The sequence below is a fragment of the Cryptomeria japonica genome, chromosome 3, assembly GCF_030272615.1.
Source record: "Cryptomeria japonica chromosome 3, Sugi_1.0, whole genome shotgun sequence".
Taxonomy (NCBI): domain Eukaryota; kingdom Viridiplantae; phylum Streptophyta; class Pinopsida; order Cupressales; family Cupressaceae; genus Cryptomeria; species Cryptomeria japonica.
In genome coordinates, this window is record NC_081407.1 from 197,771,184 (window position 1) to 197,785,957 (window position 14,774).

Genomic DNA, 14,774 nt, shown 5'->3' on the forward strand with positions numbered 1-14,774 from the left:
TCAGCAATTTATTACTAATATGCATGTTGAGCTTACTATTCTTAGTTTAGCTACTCGATTAACTTATGATATTCTTCGTAATTTATTACATCAAGAAGAACCTAAATTAATTCAGTTTGGTACTCTTAAAAGTAGTGAACATACTTTTATGTCTAAAAATAAAAATCATAATAATCATTATTCTAATAATAAATTTCATTATAAATCATATAATAACAATTTTAATAATAATCAAAAGAATAATTATTAGAAGAGGCCCCATTGTACGTATTGTGGTAAGGATGGTCATATGGCTAATAATTGTTTTAAGAAACAATATGGTAAAAAGCCAATGAACCAAAATAATCAAAATAATCAACAACCTAAACCTCATTATAAGAAAGGTAATAATAATGGTAATTCATCTCATCATGCATTTACTTGTAGTTACAGTGTTTCAAAGCTTCTTGAATGGATTATTGATTCTTGTGCATCTCAACATGTTACTTCTCATAAAGAAATTTTTGATTCTATGCATCCTGATATTTCAAATATTCATGTTCAACCTGCTAACAATTATACTTGTAAAGTAGAAGCTATTGGTGATGTCAATGTTCCTAATGGTAAATTACATGATGTTCTTTATGTTCTTGAATTAAAATCAAATTTGCTTTCTGTTGCTAAGCTTTGCCAAGATTATAAGATTGAATTCTATAAGGATATGTGTTGTATCATTGATCCAAAGCATAACTAAGTTATTGTTAATGCTAAAATAGACAATGATAACTTATTCAATTTTTATGAGTTTGCTCGTTCAAAGTATTATTTGCTTACTACCATTAATTTTTATGTATGGCAAGAAAGACTTGGCCACATAAATTATAATAAAATTGCCTTGATGCAAAAACCAAATATTGTAGATGGATTGCCTAGCATTGTTCCTTCTAAGATTGTATGCATAGGTTGCATCAGTGGTAAGATGCATAGGGAGCCCTTTCCTCATGGTCAATCATGGAGGGCAAATCATAAATTGCACCTCGCTCATAGTGACCTTTTGGGACCCATGGAGAATACCTCCATCCAAGGATCAAGGTATGCACTTACATTTGTTGATGATTTTTCTATGAGAACTTGGATCTATTTCCTTCATAGCAAGGATCAAGTTCTTGATGTTTTTACTGAATTTCATATGTTTGTTGAAAGGCAATCTGGTTTTAAGATTAAAATACTTAGAACTAATCATGGTAAGGAATATGTTAATAATGCATTTAAAGGTTATTTGAAATTTTTTGGTATTAAACACGAGCTTACCATTCCCTATACACCTCAACAAAATGGTGTAGTGGAAAGGAAGCATAGAACCATCGTTGAAATGGCTAGATGTTTATTCCATGCTAAGAATATGGATTATAAAGTTTGGGCTGAAGCTATGGCTTGTGCTACTTAACTTATTAATAGAACACCTACCAAAGTCTTAAAAGATATAACTCCCGAAGAAGCTTGGTATGGTAGAAAGCCAAATTTAAAGCATTTAAGGATTTTTGGTTCCATTGCTTATGTTCATAAACCTAAACAAAAAAGGCACAAATTAGATTCTAAATATTCTCCTTATATATTTGTTGGTTATGATGAATATTTTAAAGCATATAGAATTTACAATCCTATCACTAACAAAGTTAAAGTTGCTACAGATGTTTGTATTGCTGAAAATGGTATTCAATATTGTTCTAATGTGCAGGATACTGAATTTGTTGAAAGTAAGGTTGTGGTTGTGGAGGACAAATCTCCTTCTCTAAACCCAACTCCTTCTCTCAACCCTACTCCTAACGCTTCTATTTCTAAAAGTGATAGTGATGATGATCATGATAATTCTACTCCTAATGATTCTTCTTCTAGTTATGATTATATTACTTCTAAAAGGAAGCCTAAATGGTTTAAGACTTTGATTCAAGAAAGTGATGATTATTTAGCTAGAATGGATAAACTTAAGGCTGGAAGAATGAATTATCGCAATTATACTTTGATGTCTACTATTCTGAATTTAAACGATCCTAATTCTTTTGAGCAAGCTAAAAAATCAGTCTCATTGGAAAAAAGCTATGGAAGAAGAGTATGATACTTTGCTTGCTAATCAAACTTGGGATTTAGTTCCTTTGCCTCAAGGTGAAAATCTTGTTTCTTGTAAGTGGTTATATAAAACTAAATTGAATGCAAATAATGAAGTTACTAAGTTTAAAGCTAGATTAGTTGCTAGAGGTTTTTCTCAAATTGAAGGCTTAGATTATAATGAAACTTTTGCTCATGTTGTTAAAATGCCTACTATTAAACTTGTTATTGCTTTAGCTTCTAATATGAATTGGCCTATTCATCAAATATATGTTAAAAGTGCTTTTCTAAATGGTGATTTACATGAGGAAATTTATATGTCTCAACCTCCTGGTTTTGTTAAGGAAGGTAATGAACATTTAGTTTTCAAGTTAAAGAAATCAATTTATGGTTTGAAACAATCTCCTAGAGAATAGTATACTAAGATAAATGCATTCTTTCTTTCTCAAGGTTTCATTAGAAGCAAAAATGATCCAAATTTATATATTAAACATAGTGAAGATGACATTGTGATTATCATTTTATATGTAAATGATTTAATTCCAACTTCAAGTTCCAATAATTTGATTTCTGAAATTAAGTTTCAACTCAATCAGAAATTTCAAACGATTGATTTAGGACTTTTACATTATTTTTGGGGAATGCAAATTTGGCAAACAAGTAATGGTATTTTTCCATCTTAAAGTAAATATTCTCAAGATCTTTTAGACAAGTTTATTTTGATGCTAATCATGTTTCTACTCCATGTAAATTAGGCACAAAGTTAATGCTTGATATGAATACTCCTTTAGTTGATGCTACTTTATATAGAAAACTAGTTGGAAGTTTAAATTATTTAACTCTTACTAGACCGGATATTGATTATATTGTGGGTTTAGTTTCTAGATTTATGTCTAAACCTCAACAAACTCACTTTAAAGTTACAAAAAGAATTTTGAGATATATTAAAGGAACTCTTAATGTTGGTTTATTTTATGATGCAAATAGTCATTTTACTTTAAAAGGATTTACTTATTCGGATCTAGGGGGAGATCCCAATGATGAGACATCTACTTGTGGATATTGTTTCTTTGTTGGTTTAGGTGTCATTTCTTGTAATGGTAAGAAACAACAATCTACTTCACTTGGTTGCACCGAAGCTGAATATAAAGGATGCACTAATTCCTCTAAAGAAGTCTTATGGCTTAGAAGATTGCTTGAAGATTTGGGGCTACCTTTACAAGATCCAACACCTTTGTATTGTGACAATTAAAGTGTCATTGCCTTGGCTAAGAATCCCATTTTTCATGCAAAGACCAAACATATGCTCTGCAACACCACTTTATTAGAGAACAAATTGAAGACAAGCAAGTTTCACTTCTATATTGCAAGGGTGAAGATCAAGTTGCAGTTATTCTAACAAAACCACTTTGTAAAGAAAAGTTTTAATTTAATTGTAAAAATCTTGGATTGCAACCCATTCAAGGGTTTGATGTAAACTCCCCAAGTAAAGCTTAAGGGGGGGTGTCAGAATATTTAATCTTTAGTTGGCTTAGGTTTATTTGTATTTAGTTTGGGATGTTCTTTTGAAATCCCTGCATGTAATTTGTCCTCTAGTACATGTGTGAGGACAAGTCATTTCTTTTATTTTCCTTTATTAAATAATATTAGTTTATCCTCCTTAAGAGGATGTTGACACATTGCACACACATATTATGAATGGTAGTATTCATAGATTTGGGAGTTACTTTGTATCTCCTCTTCTCATCTCTATTTAAGAGATGCTTCTCCTCTCATTCTTCGTTTTTGGATATAATTGTAATGAGCTTCTTGCTCTATCTCTCTCTCTCTTTTCTCTTTAGGATTTTACTTCATTCATAATACATAAGGGGTTTTTCTTTTCTTTTCCCCTTTAAAAAGTTCTTGTGTCTCCTCTTCAAGTTTTGGGTGATTTCTCTCAAGTTGCTCTCTACTTTGGTAAAATTACTTCAATCAACATACTTCCTTGGATTTATTTTTCATTTTCTTGCTCTTGTATTTCCTTTCAACATTCACCCTTCTGAAGTCATGATCTACTCATTTTATGTGCAACTAAGGAAAATGCTCCCATGGCATAATAGTTTAAGAACCTTCTCTTATTCTACCTCTTGTATCTAGTCCAGGGCATACTCCTCTCCTTGCTACGAGCCACACAACATAAGTAATCATATAGAACTTCTTTGTTGTTCGTGCAAGTTGCAAATTTGTTCATCTAGATTCTGTGAGATTATTTGCTCCCAATGAAAATGATGTGCATTCTTGAGGATGGTGTATATCTCGTAGTAGATCCACAGCGTTTAATATCTAGATTCTTCTTTACCAAATGCTCTGCTATGCATTATGATGATATCATTTATTGCATCCTTGAAGTCTATCATGTGAATATTATTAGTGACTTTATTCCTAGACTTCCTAAGATGCATAATCCAAGTCTTGTTCAAGTACTCTGTATGCCTATCCTACTACTTAGCATACTTAGCTAAGGCCTTTTCTTCACCAATCACCAATACTTAATTGTATTACGAGATTTGAAATGTTTGGACCACCACGTTAGGAGATAAATCTACAATCAAATTTACTCTATTATTAGTGCATTTCCTAGTGGTTGGATTGTAAAGTTGTGCCTTTGTCATGATAAAATCCATTGATTACATGTCTTGAGGGAACACATCTACATGGGATAACTAAGATCTCTATCTTATAGTATAGAGTGGTAGTTTGGGGATCCCATGTTGCTCTTCTCATTGCATCCATATCAATCTGCCTTATTTTTGTGTCGGTCACCCATTGTACTTCGATCAAAAAATTGATAAGGTCGGTTGCCCTTCATACATATACTTCACAGTGATGGGTGCCTTCTCTATCTGATAGGGACGACCCTAGATTGCTTGAGTCAGCTTGACTCACTCCAAGGCCTTTTTCCTAGCCTAACCCAGTAATGCTCCTCTCTATTTCCCTAATCCACTCTACATCCTCATTACCGAGGATTGTTACTCTGCTCTTGTGAATTCACTTTCGTAAATCCACCAACTCACTATTCAACCGAATCTAACCAGACACCTTGCAAGGTTTGTTCTACCATTAGCTATACCTTCGACTTCTCCTAAGTCATTTTCCTCTCAAGCTTGGATCTTCTCTCCTATTGATCCCATCTTCCTCTGGTCTAAGGCTAGTAGCCTAGACTCCGGTCTACCCTGCAAGTGATTCCTCTTGGTCACTGATACCTAGTCGGGCTATCATCAAGCTCTCCTATGGCCAATCTATTGAAATGATCGATGCCATTCCCTGATGTGCTACATATAGAACTGTACTGTACATGGTTGGCTCTTCTTGACAACCTCCAATGGTCGTGTGGATCCCACGAAGGAGAATCAAGACAAAACCATGTTTATCACTTCTTGTCACCAACAGAAAACGAGAAACAAAAAGACAACTTTATCTACAAAGCCAAGCTTAGCACGACTTCAAAATTGGAACTCACAAAACACATAAAAAGTAACATCTACTCTTTCCACACTAGCATTTAAAGATTTAAGTCATTATTTATAGTTTACAAATAAAAATTGAACTCTGAGAAAAGAAACCAGAAAACGGTCTTCAATTTGCTATTCAAAAGATCTTCTTGTTCTTCGTGGAATCAAAACCATCCAACCTTCTTATAACCTCTTTAAAAAATTCCCATTGGGTCTTTTATAGCCTCCTTGACATGTCATGAATCATCCCTAACATACGAGATTGAACTCGACACAATCAGTTTCCGATTGTAACCAACTTTGTATTTCCATCGGGCCATCGGGATAGCATCAAAACATTCACTCTAATGACCGATGACAGTTTACCACTCATGCACCTTCTTGTTAGGTTATTGGTGTAGCGTCAAGACACCTCTTGTCAATGGTGCGCTCCCAACAGTATGTTGTTCCATCAGGTCTTCGGTGTAGCTCCCAAACATGTTGGGTCGATAGTCGATGATGCACTCCAAACATTATGCCTTCCCATCAGGTTATCGGTGTAGCTCCTAACATGTTATACTGATAGCCGATGGTGCGCTCCAAACCGTATGCCCTCCTATTGAGTCATCGGGCGGCATGAAAACTAGTCTTGTCGATACCTGATGGCTCCACTTTGAACTCACTCCACTCGCTCCAATCCGTTGGTGACCTCATCGGGTTATCAGGGTAGGTGGAAAATACTCCCACCGATATCGGATGGCTCCACTTCGGTCTTATGCATACTCATTGGGCATCGCGGTAGGGTAAAACTAGTTGTTTCGATAGCCGATGGTAGCACTCCATACACTGGCGGTTTCATCGGGACAAGTCTTGCCAAAACATGAATTTTCAAAAAGAAGACAAAATGCACTCCAAGCTCCTAACAGACAACCTAATGGACTAGAACCACTCCTTATGCCAAAATTGAAAAGGGTATTTGCTCACCCTTAGGTGCTCCTGGACCATACTCCCCACATAAAAAATCAAGTTCCCCTGGGGGCAACAAGGCGACATCAATGCCTAGTCTCTTGAAATCAGATTCTGCAACCCAAGTGGCTTCAGCTTAAGGTAATTGGTGCCACTTGATTAAGTGTTCCATGTACACTCCATGCCTCATTTGCTTCTTCACCCTGGAATCTAAAATATGTTTCGCCTCTGGTTTAGAAACGGGTGGTACTAGAATATCACTGAGAGTAGTCTCCCCTTCTGGATTTGGTCCATCTATCACTACTACGGGACCTTTAAACTGAATCAAGTCTTGGACATTAAACACAGAGGACAATGCCAAGTTTTTGGGTAAGTCCACCTTATAGGCATTTTAGCCATATTTAGCCAAAATTTTGCAAGGACCTATTCTCCTCATATGAAGCTTACTAGGGACTCCCTTCTGCAATCTTGCCTTGTTCAAATGTACCATAACCATGTCTCCAACTGCAAATTGAATGTCTTTTCTCCCCTCATCTGCTTTAGCCTTAATCCTTTGCATAGCGTTGATCATGTTTTTTGCACTTGTTCATGCACCTCTTTCATAAACTAATTGAAATCCTCTACATGTCCACTTCTTCCTTCCAGGCTTCCTAAATCTCTAAGTTCACAAACACCACGCGGGTGGAGTCCACAAACAATCTCAAAAGGACTCTTACCTGTAGTTCTGTTGACACTGTCATTATAGGCAAATTCTGCCTGTGGTAGCACTTGATCCCACATCCCTCCATATTATTTTGTCAGACACCTCAGAAGATTACCCAATACTTGGTTAATGACCTCAGTTTGACCATTTGTCTACGGATGATAAGCAGAACCAAAAGAAAGGTTAGTTCCCAATCTTGTCCACAGAGTTTTCCAAAAGTGTCCCATAAACTTCACATCCATGTCTGAAACTATACTCAGAGACGGCCCATGAATTCTTACCACCTCTTTGAAAAATAAAAGTGCAATGTAACTAGCATCATGCGTAGTCTTGTAGGGAACAAAATGACTCATTTTACTAAACCGGTTAGCAATGACAAAAATACTATCCAAACCAGTCTTGGTTTTTGGCAAACCCACAATAAAATCCATGCTAATGCACTCCCACAATCTTTTGGGAATTGGTAAAGGTTGGTATAGTCTAGCATTTGAACTAGGACCCTTGGCTCTCTAACACACAATACACTGCTCGACATACTTCCTGATATCTTTATGCATTTTCGGCCAATAATAAAATCTTTGCACCAACTCAAGTGTTTTATTCAGACCAAAATGTCCACTAAGACTTTCATTACGTTTTTCCTATATGAGATTTTTCCTCATAGATCCCCTTGGCACACATAACTGACATCCCTTAAACAAAAGACCACTTTGCAATGTGTAATCTGCATATTGGCTATTGAAATGATTATTAAACTCACTGCATACCTACCTCAAAGAAGTCTTCATCTTCCCTGTAAAGCTCCTTGAAACTCTCCACACCTATGCTCTGCAAAGTCACTTCTTGGACAGTGAGAAGTTTTCTACTTAAGGCATCTGCTACCTTGTTCAACTGTCCCTTTTTGTGCTTGATAGTGAAAGTGTATGCCTGCAGGTATTCTATCCATTTGATGTGTCTATTGCTCAACTTTTCTTGATAATTGATAAAACTCAGGGCTTGGCTATTTTTAAACACTACAAATTATTTTGGTAAAAGATAATGCCTCCACTTCCTAAGAGCTTGCACTAAGGCATAAAATTCTAAGTCATAGGATGAGTATCTCTTCTTGGCCTCATTCAATTTCTAACTATAGAATGCTACTGGTCTTCCCTCTTGGTTCAAAACAGCTCCTACTGCTATATGACTAGTATCACATTCTAGGGTAAACAACTTATCAAAACTTGGTAAAACTAGGATGGGTTGGGTAGCTATCCTCTTTTTGAGCAACTCAAACCCTTGGTCGACTTCTTTAGTACACCTAAACTTAGTTTTCAACCCACCCTTAATTATATCAAGAACAAGAGCACAAATTTCACTAAACCTCGAATGAACTTCCTATAAAATTGGGCAAGTCCATGGAAATTTCTTACCTCGGTAGCAGTTTTCGGTGTAGATCAACTCTGTATTGCTTCCACATTGCTAGGATCCATTTCCAAAGTGCCTTGAGATACTACAAAACCTAGATAAATGAGTTCTTGTTTCTCAAATTCACATTTTTCAAGGTTGATTGCCAATTGTTCCTCATGTAGTTTCCTTAATACAATATGCAAGTGTTCAAGATGCTCTTCCTCTATTTTGCTGAATATGAGGATGTCATCAAGGTATACCACTACAAATCTACCTATCGAGTCCTTCAACACCTCATTCATCAACCTCATGAAGGTACTAGGGTCGTTAGTGAGCCCAAACGACATAACTAACCACTCATATAACCCCTTTGTAGTCTTAAAAGTTGTTTTCCATTCATCCCCTTCTTTAATCTGGATCTAGTGATATCCACTCTTTAAATCCATCTTACTAAAATAATTTGCTTCTCCAAGACAATCCATTAAATCCTCAATTCTAGGGATAGGAAATCTAAATCTTATGGTGATTCAGTTTATTGCCCGCGAGTCAGTACATATACTCCATTTACCTCCTTTCTTGGTTGCTAACACCACTGGCAAAACACATGGGCTTATACTTTTTCTGATTAGACCTTGGTCAAGAAGCTCTTGTACTTGTCTTGCCACTTCTTTGTTTTGTTCAGGAGTCATCTTATATGCATCCTTATTAGGCAGTGATGCTCTGGGTATAAAGTCTATCTGGTGACTTACTATTCTGGGAGGAGGTAGTCTTGCAGGTGTTCCATCACTCACAATGTCCTTAAACTATTCTAACAACTGTTGAACCTCTTTAGGTAAAACTTCTTGTTTGGTCTTCTCTGATTGACTTGGTTTCACTAAGAGAGCATAATGTTCCCCATCTCCTTTCTTGAGATCCCCCAGAAATTATTTTCCTCCAGCCAACAACACATTAGGACCACTAGTCTTGGTTCCTTCATCCTCTACCAAAGATTGAATCTTGTATGTCACCCCTTCCTTTGTGAATGCATAAGAGTTCTTTTCTCCATCATTGATAGCTTTTCTGTCAAATTGCCACGGTTTGCCTAGCAACAGATGACAAGCGTCCATGGGTAGAACATCACATAAAATTATGTCAGAATATTTCCCAATTGCAAATTCAACCCATACTTGTTCATTTACTAACACATGTTGTCCTTTATTCAACCATGTGACCTTGTAAGGATATTTATGTGGCATGCTACTCAACCCAAGTTTACTTTCTGCTTCTTCGAAGATGATATTGTCAATTGGTCCTGAGTCAATGATCACTTTACAGACCTTACGGAGTACCTTGCACTTTACTATAAAAAGAGACCTCCTTTGTTTAGGGTCTTCCTTAATCGGCTCCCTAATTAGTACCCTTCTAAACATTAGATTCTCACCATTCTCTGAGTCAAGATTGAATTCAAAAGACTTCACACTACGAGAATCCTCTTGCACATAATTGATTCTTTTCTCTGAATGTGATGAGGTTGCCTTCTCCAGACACCTATAGGCAGGATGACCAAAATTACTGCAATGGTAACACTTCATGTTTGCAAAGTATGAACCTCCGCCAGAACTTCCAGATCTACCTTTGTTATTATTGTTATGACCTCTTCCTCTACCATAGTTTCCTCTTCCATTGGATTCATTAGTCGGATCAGTCAATTTTGACTCTCCTTGTGATCTTATTTCACTTCCTCTGCCACTGTAGTTTCCTCTATAACCTTTTGAATCTCGGCCTCTACCTCTGCCTCTACTGGAGCCTTCATGTTTCTTCTTATTATTTTCTTCTACTTTCAAAGCCAACTGATAACATTTATGAATGGTAGTTGGACTCAACAAACTTATTTCCTCTTGTATGTTCCATCTCAAACCGTTAAGATATCTTGCTACTCTGATGCTTTCATCCTCCATCACTTTTGACCGTAGACACAACTTCTGAAACTCTTCAGTGTAGGTACTTACATCTAACTCCTTCTGCCTTAGGTTTTGTCTTTTCCTATGCAACTGCACGTCATAATCCTTAGGTATATAATCCTTCTGATTTTGTTTACCATACCTTTCCAAGTAGAGATGGGGATCTTACCTCTCTCTCTCTCTCTCTCTCTCTCTCTCTCTCTCTCTCTCTCTCTCACATTTTGTATAAACTTCCACCAAGTAACCACAAAACCTCTCATTCTTGACTTAGCCACTTTAACCTTTTGGGCCTCAATCACACCTTTACAGTCAAAATGATTTTCCATTCCCTCTATCCATTCCATTACCAACTCTACTTCCATCTTGCCACTAAACAGTGGTACTCCTTCCAAAGGGTTTTCACTCATTGCCTTCAAAGCCTTCAAGAATGGTTCTTGATCAACAAAAGCGTCTGGTGCAGGGATTTCATCCTGTATCGCCACCATTTTACCCTTCTCGTCTACCTTCCCACTCACTTTTGTTGTCTTGACTTCCATCACACCTAGTTTATGCTCCAACTGCTCCAACCTTTCCTTGAGCAGTCGGTTTTCATCTTCTTGGTATTCGACCTTCTTAGCCAATTTTGTATTGGTCACCATATTTACTCCTTCTTCTGATACTAGATCAGTCTTGCACTCTTCACCCCAAGTCTTTAACTTGCTCTGATACCAATCTGATAGGGAGGACCCAAGATTGCTTGAGTCAGCTTGACTCCCTCCAAGGCCTTTTTCCTAGCCTAACTGATGGGTTGGTGCTTGGGATAAACTAGCCTAGTCTATGCTCTTGGATCCTTTCCTTGGATCACCTAGTGTTCTCCTCACACCCTAGGGTCCCTAGGACTTCCTTTCCTTGAGGAATCCCCTGACCTTGCCCAATCCACCCACCAATGAGTTGCTATACTGCTCCTAAGGTCTCACCTACTCATGAGACTCAAAACCCCTTACTATGGCTAATAAGGGCTATAATTGTTCTACACCTTCTAGGGTCTTAACAAGGTTAAATCGGGTCTTAAACCATGTTTTACATCCCTCCATGTGCCCCCAAGAAGTTGCTACCTTCATCCTTTTTACCGATTTCACTGTTTTGTGTTTTTGCTTACAAAACAAGGCTACAAGGATTAGGACCAATTAGGCCTCCTACCCGGTCCTTTAGGGATTTCTCTCACAAATGATGCATACACAACCCAAACTCCCAAAATAGACTACAATTCAATTGGCAAGGGCTCAAGGATTTTCTAGGTTTTGGGCATCCAAGTGGTCGTATAGTTCCTTGGGCGAATTTTGGGGTTTTAAGGGTTTTGTGGTCTGCCTGGGTCACAGTGAGTGTTTTGTGTTTTATCCACCTTGTCTGGATTGGTGGAGGCTCCTCCTTCACACCAATGATGTTTCAAACACTCCTCTACACCTCCTCCAAAGGGTGTACTTTCCTCTATCCAACCTTGCTCTCCAAGACCTCTGCAACTTAACCTCTCCTAGCCGGGCACTGTCCAGTCTCGCCTAGGAGTGGGTCTTTGCTTGGCCTTCCTGCATTTTTAAGGGCCCTGCTTGTTTTGTAGTATGGTACAAGTCCTACACTCTCATTCCCCATGGTTTCATGGTGGTTCCACAACGGGGAATGGAGTTATGCAGCCATTTACACAATCCTATCCAAAACTGGACAATAAGAAGACAATTTACAAACTATTTACAAACACACTCAATCTGCAAATAAAAACCTAAACTAATTGCTTGAAATGAAAGTATTTACACCATGAAAGACATTCCACATAGTTTTGGACGTATCTCAATCCATTAACTTGCTTGGTTGCTTCATTCAAACTGACTGGTAACAGTTTTACAGTCTCAGTCTGGTCTTTTTGCTTGGGTTGTACAATGTCTGACATCCAACCCATCCAATTAGGGTTTGCAACATCTTGTACCACCCATACCTCGGTCGGTGTGCCAAAATTAGGGCTTTCCATGCACAACAAGGGTCCATGACCATTTTGGGTGGAAAAGTTGCTTGACAACTTTTAAAAGTTGTCATGCAACTTTTGCATCTTTTGAGCAACTTTGCCATTGTTGCTTTTCATGACTCCTAAGCCTATTTTGAGCTATCCTAAGGAAATCAACATGCCAATAAGGCCTAATACACATTCCAAGCACACTCAACCTCTCCTGCACAAGAAATCACAACAAAACACTAAGGACCTAAAACTAGGACCTAGTCTAGCACACATGAGCTCATGGCTCTTATTCATGTACAATGGCTTCTAAAGAAGCATAACACCAACAAAACAAATAAAAATAAAGAGTTTGGAAGGGTGCTCCTACACCATACTCCCCCTCTGCACATAACTAAGAAAAAGAAGAAGAAATGAGAGTCGGGTCTATTCCAAGTGTCTTGAACCTGCTCTCCTCCACCCAGGTAGCTTCAGATACTGGTTGATCTGCCCATTTCACTAAGTGCTCCATGTAGACTTGGTGTCTAGTAGACTTCTTCACCCTTGATTCCGAGATCTCGTCTGCTTTAGGCTTCTTCACTTGAGGTAAGGTATTTACATCCAAGTCCTGCAATACCTTAACTTGGTTCTCAGTCTGCCCTGCTATCTCTCCCTTGTACATTACCAGATCCGCAACATTAAAGATTGGTGAAATGGCTAAGTCTGAAGGTAAATCAACCTTATAGGCGTTCTCACCATATTTTTCCAGAATTTGACAAGGTTCTATTCTCTTCATTTGCAGTTTGGTAGGCTTACCACTTTGCATCCTGGCTTTGCTCAAATGTACCATCACATAGTCACCCACCTTGAACTGAACTTCTCTCCTTCTCTCATCCACTTTGGCCTTTAGTTTTTGAGTGGATTCAAGGATGGCCTTCTTAACTTGCTCTTGAACTTCCTTGATGGTTTGAGTGAAGTCCTCTGCTTGCCCGCTCTTCATTTCCAAAGTACTAAGGTCTCTCAACTCACATACTCCCCTTGGATGTCTGCCATACACAACCTCAAAAGGGATTCTACTAGTGGTCCTATTCACACTGTCATTATATGCATACTCTGCTTGAGGAATGATTAGGTCCCATGTCTAACCATATTCCTTAGTTAGACATCTCAACAAATTGCCTAACACCCTGTTGATGACTTCAGTTTGACCATCTGTTTGTGGATGGTAAGCTGAGCTAAATGACAAGTTAGTTCCTAGTCTCTTCCATAATGTTTGCCAAAAATGACCCATGAACTTGTTGTCCCTGTCTGAAACAATACTTAAAGGGAGTCCATGAATCCTAACAATCTCTTTAAAGAAGAGATGTGCAACATAGCTAGCATCATGTGTAGTCTTACATGGTATGAAATTTCTCATCTTGGAAAATCTATCTACTACTACATAGATGTTGTCCATACCTGTTTTAGTCTTGGGAAGTCCTACTACAAAGTCCATGCTTATACATTCCCAAGGTCTGTTAGGGACCGATAATGGTTGATAAAGACCAGCATTGCTTGATCCTCCTTTGGCTCTTTAACACACTCCACATTGCTCTACATACCTCTTTACATCTCTTGGCAACTTTGGCCAATAGTAGTACCTCTGTACTAAATCCAAGGTTTTGTTGACTCCAAAGTGTCCACTTAAACTGCCATTATGTTTTTCTTGGATGAGGTTCTCCCTCATGGATCCTCTAGGTACACACAACTGGTTACCCTTGAACAAGAGACCATTTTGGAGAGTGTAATCTGCATACTCACCATGGAAATGGTTCTCAAACTCTTTGTAAACCTTGTAAGCTGATGAGAAGTATTCATCTCCTTCATAGAGGTCTTTGAAACCTTCTATTCCTATGCTCTGCAACTGTAACTCTTGAATTGTCAACAACTTCCTGCTTAATGCATCTGCCACCTTATTAAGTTGCCCCTTCTTATGCTTGATGGCGAAGGTGAAGGATTAGAGGTATTCCATCCATTTCAGATGTCTATAGTGGAGCTTCTCTTGAGTGTTAATGTAACTCAATGCCTGGTTGTCTGTGAACACTACAAATTCCTTTGGAAGTAGGTAATGCCTCCATTTCTTTAGAGACTGCACTAATGCATACAACTCTAGGTCATAGGCCAAGTACTTCTTCTTTGCTTCATTAAGCTTCTCACTGAAAAATGCCACAAGTCTTCCCTCTTGACTCAACACACCACCTACTACAATTCCACTTGCATCACAC